This window comes from Cydia fagiglandana, chromosome 6 (genome assembly GCF_963556715.1).
Source record: "Cydia fagiglandana chromosome 6, ilCydFagi1.1, whole genome shotgun sequence".
NCBI lineage: Eukaryota > Metazoa > Arthropoda > Insecta > Lepidoptera > Tortricidae > Cydia > Cydia fagiglandana.
Window position 1 is genome coordinate 5,147,357 of NC_085937.1, and position 6,000 is coordinate 5,153,356.

Here is a 6,000-nt window from a genome sequence, read left to right on the forward strand (position 1 = left end):
CTTTTGAAATTCATGGGGGTTTTTAGAAAAATGGTACCATTTACTTTTTTGTCAAAAAACTATCAACTTTTGGGTTACTTAGACTCAGAATCACGAGTACCATTGAATGAGACAAAGAAAAAATGTGTCCCCAGTTTCATACAAATTTTGGGTGTCAATTTGGTAACGGTTCATACAAAATGTATGTGAATTGTGAAAATGTGTTACAAAATTGTCATTTTTTTCGCTTTAACCCTTAATCAAATATCGGGAAATTATTTCCCACTTCATTCTAATTTACGAAATATTTTTTATCTTTTTAAAGGCAGCACTCAGCGTTACCAACCATACAGATTTAAAATCTTAGTAACATTTTGAATTCGAAAAATGGCAACACTTTTCTAATGGCCCCCATTTGTGACCATACGTCAAAGTCAATATCAGTTGTTGTGATTTTTTTTGCAATAACGACAATTTTTTTAGTGTTTTGAGGTTAAGTGCGAAAAAAAATCTTGTAAGTGCATACACTGAATACTATCATAAACTAGAATTATTTTCACTGTGTTTTGCTTGAAAAGAATTGTGATTACTATATGATTTAGCCAAGATTTTAAGGTTTTAGTAAGTGGGTAATTATTTCCCATTGTTTGTCCCTGAACGTACGATTTACAAAAAAATTGGTAGGTTTTATCAAGTGGGAAATTATTTCCCAGTGTTTGTTCTCCACCTAAATTTTAATTGGTTTCCATAAATAAAAATATGTGCCCGTTTGCCTGTTACACAAAAAAATCTGTGCCTGTTTTTGTTTTCTTTTTTATTTTATTTATTTCTTTGATTTTTGAAGATAACGTTAAAGGAACATACTTGAATTCCAGGCAAAGCCGGGGGGAGCTACTAACTAGTAAAAAGTTCGTAACCGTATCGGACAATGGGAAACTAATTCCCACTTCATTGAAAATTTGCTATTCCGTAACGGATAACGGGAAAATATTTCCCACTGCAAAACCCCCCTTTCCCCCCCACTAAAATTCTTTTTATATATTTTTTCGTAATCTACGCACCCAAATTACCTAAAAACCAATCTTAGTTTTCAAAAATCTCATAAAAAGTGTTCCGTTTGATTAAGGGTTAAATGATAGTCCTCGTGGTTCGGAGTAGTAATAACCCAAAAGTTGATGGATTTTCGAAATAAAGTAAATGGTACACTTTTAAATGAAAATGGCCTCATACAGGTGGCAAATCGTTTTAGGGTAACATTCCATTTCTAACCGCAGCTGCATTACTGTCAATTTTACTATGGAATTTGACAATGACAACGACGCGTTCAGTACCGGTAGTGCAGCTGCGGTTAGAAATGGAATGTTACCATTAACATAACAATTAATCAAAGTTATTTATAAAACGAGCATTCTATATAGAAAAACTATTTAATTAGTATGACGAAGGTAATGTTCAACTTAAATTTAGTAATTTGAACCAATGGGCTCGCTGTAGATTTAGGAGTATTGGTTACTTAGTTACTAAAACAATGAGCGTTTTAATTCAAAGTTTTTAAACCCATTAATTTTAAATAGACTTTTCGAGTATTTTGACAATATTCGAAAACCAATGTTCTTAATTAAACTCACGATAAAGTCAATTTAAGTTTTATTTATTTTTAGATTTAGTTTTTAAGTTTTATAGGTTAGTTATTTAATTATGTTTTAAGTATAGTATTATTTTGTTTGTAGGTATTAAGTTTGTATGCACTAATAAAGATTTATAAGCAAGCTAAAAAAAAATAAGTTTATCTGAAACTTGATTATGTAATTATTCTTATTAAATCATTTTATTGTTACACGCGTGATAGTTAGTAACAGGGAGTAACAGGACGGTTCGAACGTACACTGACATCAGAATGAAATTTGAATGATGTCTTTCAGTTATCGTGCAGGGGCCTTACCATGATATCCTAATTGATATTCTGTTTAGGACCTACACTGAATTGCTAAGGGATGGAGCTATGCGACTTAAATACTTAGCTCCGTCACAGAATAAATAATAGTACTAGGTACAGAAGACTCACTCTCTAACAAAACGCTTCTGTCACGATCAGCACAGATATGGCCGCCAGGTGGCAACAGCGCCACGCGCGGCTTATGGCAAACCCCAAAATTAGGGTCGAACGGATGGACTTTTAGCTACCTGTAGCAAAGCGACGAAATCGCGGAGTGAGCCACGCCTGGCTCCGTCCTTTAGCAATTCAGTTTAGGTCCTAAACAGAATCGCAATAAGGACATCATTGTAAGGCCCCACTTCGCACGTACTGGTCCATATAATGTATTGTCTCAAGCGAGGCGCACGATAACTAAATGACATCAATAAAATCTAATTCTGATGTCAGTGTCCGTTCGAGTAGCCCTGCTAACCATTCAATAAGTGAGTAACTATAAGGTATAACTTAACGGAAATAAATGTCTATTTAAAAAAATACTACGGACTAGGTATATAAATATGTGCCTGTTTAAAATCTGTCAGATCGTGACCTTTTTCTTAGCTAGCATATGAAGCTGTAGATAATAGAATAAAGCTCCTTATTTAAAGGCCTAAGAATATGGCAACAAGTACAAATCTAAATCGCAAATAAATATATTTCTATTTCTAAACATACTTAGGGTAGTTCGCCAGTAACTGGCCGACCTAAACTAAAAATGAATTATATTTCACCTACACAGTATAAGGTGGCCAGTTATTGAAACCATATATTGAAATGAATTCTGTTTATAGGTGAATATAATTCATTTTTAGTTTAGGGCGGCCAGTTACTACAACCAGCCATTACTTGCGTATTACCCTTTCTTTTATATCAGTCGGTCAAAAGAGCTCAATTCTGCTGCAGTCAAAATAAATCAGTAGATAATTTTCTTCAAGTTACGTTCTCAGTCATAGAGTGCATTCAATTCTCTAGCACATCCAATTGACCCGACGTCGTCCGATCTCCTACAAAATGCAAATTTTATTTTCACTCACTCTGACGTTATATTCAAATTGGTATAACTCTCTTTGCTAGCCACTAAAATATGGATATTTTTAGCTTCGACAAGAAATGAGCGACATTCAAACGTTAGAACGTCGAAAGCTAAAGTAAAAGGAATGCGCCGGCTGTTCAATGCTATCTTTATTGTTGGCATATTTTCCTGCTAAAGCTTCCTTGTCTTCAGAATGCGGTATCGCAATGATAATGTTAGAATTTAAAGAAAAAATACGCGTTCGCTTCTTAAACCACTGATAGGAATGTTCGTTCCAAATGAAAGCTTTTATTTAATGTAACTTAGCGGAAACAGGATAAGTCAAAATATAGGGCCCATAGATTACCAGTTCGTCGGACGATATATTATAAGCCTGTCAGTTGTTCGGAGCTGACAAATTTTTCTTTTAACTGACAGGCCGATATCGTCCGGCGGACTGGTAATCAGTGGGCCCCTTAATCAAATTGGTCTTCCTGGGACTTTCTGTACAATTGCCCACACTGTGAACTGTACATTGGTGGACCTTATGCATTTTGTAATAAGGCCCACCGATCGATGTACAGTTAGGAGTGTTGCTGTTTGTACATATATTATGCTATATCTCATACGACCGTAGTCCATTGTTTCTATCCAAGATAATAAATTCACTGTTTTTTTTATCACCCTTAAGTTTATTTGGCCATTGATTGGATGGATATTTTTATATTTGAATATTTTACTACTTGCTACGATGTTATACTTCTTACTTTGTTCATAATTTCTTATCTAAACAAAGTTCTGTTCCAATCAGTGCCCCAGCAAAACCCTAATCTATTTTATAAGAAATGAAATTGCCTTTCAGTACGCTCACTAACAATTCATAGGGCAACCTCGACTGGCTCTCAGCGTTGACAAATAGACTGTGATTCCCGCTGAGGTCGAATAAAAGTAGTAAGTACATTAGGATGTACTTACAGAAACAAAGTACGTAATCAAATACTTCGTCTGAGGCTTTGTCTCATGATTCCTTGATAAATTTATGTACGGTGGATATGTTTTACATTGTGTTCATCTAATATACATATTTCTATGTTTGGTGATGCACGCAGGAGCGTCCTTGCTTCGGCACGTCCAGGCCGAGCTGTCCCATATTTAGTTTTCTATGATGGGTCACGTGATACTTCCTATATAAAACGAAGTGTCGAACGCCTCGGTCTGGTCCCAGACCGTTATAGTCGAGTAGGTAGATCTCATGTAAGCAGGTAAATTATCAGGTTTCCTAAAGTTTAAACACAAAACAAAGGCACAAATTCGAACAATACTCTTCTGTAACATTTAACCAAAGGAACTACCGCTTGCTCGTGGCTTAAAACTATTACCCGGTTGCTAAAAGCTGCAGTACCTAGGTGAGGAGCCGATGTGTTTTTAATCCTTGTTATCCGAAACACGGCTAAGTTGAAAATCCCGTAAGCTCATCAATGGAACATCAGCAAGTTTGTTCGGAACTCGGTCCGTGCGCTGCACTCAAACAGCGCTCCGTACGATGTGGTACGATTAAGAACGATCGATGGCTTAAAAATGCGTGCCACTCGATTATCTGAAGGCTCTTATAAAAAACGCTTTGGTTATAAATAGAATCGCTGCTGCCAAAGCAGGGAAGGGCGGTGATTTTACAGTGTCTATTCGTTTCGGTGTTATGTTCTAAATTATTTCTTTTGCAGCTTTGAACAGCAAAATAAGATAGGAATAGGTAGGATCCATTTTTAATTACATAAGTACATACCTATATTCAGAAGCCGTTCTAATACGAAAAAAATAGTAAAATTTCACAATAAATAATAGAGAAGATGAGAACTATAATATAGGTAATGTATCTTTGGCCCTAAAATATGTTTATCTTTTCTTGTTCAGATTTTGCTGCCAAAATGCTGCTTGTAGGGGGCAGTATAGTTTCACAAAGACTTTTATAGCAATTCGCATAATGTTTTAAACGTTTTAATGCCATAAGTATGTTTACATTTGTGTTTACCATCTCATTCAACTGTTATTTTGGCGGTAAAAAGTGAACTTCAACTATACGAAATGTCAATTAAAATTGATGCCATACCTGTACTGAGTGATATGCTCTTTATTACACTGTTCGTAATTAGATTCCATTAATGCTTCGATATTGAACGTCATTACAAAGTTTGAATGGAGACACGATGATTTTGCATTTGTGGGAATTGGATAATCAATCGAATTTTGTGTTTAAACCAGTCGCGGATTTGCCCTAAGGAACAGTAGGCCCGGGCCTAGGGCGGCAAGATATTTAGGGGCGGCAAATTGTGACAAAAAATCGCTGATGGTAAGAAGAAGTAACTCAAAATGTAGTTTACGGGTGCCTTGAAAGGGGCGGCTACAGGGCCTGGGGCCTAGGGCGGCAAAGACTGCAAACCCGCCACTGGTTTAAACACACTGAAGTCGTTTTGTACATGACGAGCGACCCGCCCCAGCTTTGCACGGGTTAACAAATTATACACCTAATCCTTCCTCAAGAATCACTTTATTGATCAGTGAAAACCACATGAAAATCCGTTCAGTACTTTTTGAGTTTATTGCGAACATACATACACACAGACGCGACACGGAGACAGAGAGACGCAGTGGGGGACTTTGTTTCATAAGGTGTATATAGTGATTAGGTATTTAATCTACATCAAAACATTCGTGTGGAAATAAATAGTACTAAAAAACGTCACTGCACTACCGGTACTGAACGCGTCGCTGTAATTGTCAATTTCCATAGTAAAATGAACAGTAGTGAGGCTGTCGTTGGAAATGGACTGTCACCTTAAGTTTGTGAGTGTACTGTACTATGTTATAATATAGCTTGTGTATCTAGTCTGGGAGCCAGACAAAGTTTAAGCAAGCATGCTTGCTCTAATTCACACAAAACCCGCAATTAGGTTTTGCAATCACGCTGCGACAGATGTAGGTATTGCGGCATGCATATACAGGGTATCCCAAGACTATGGGACATCAAGGGAGAGTA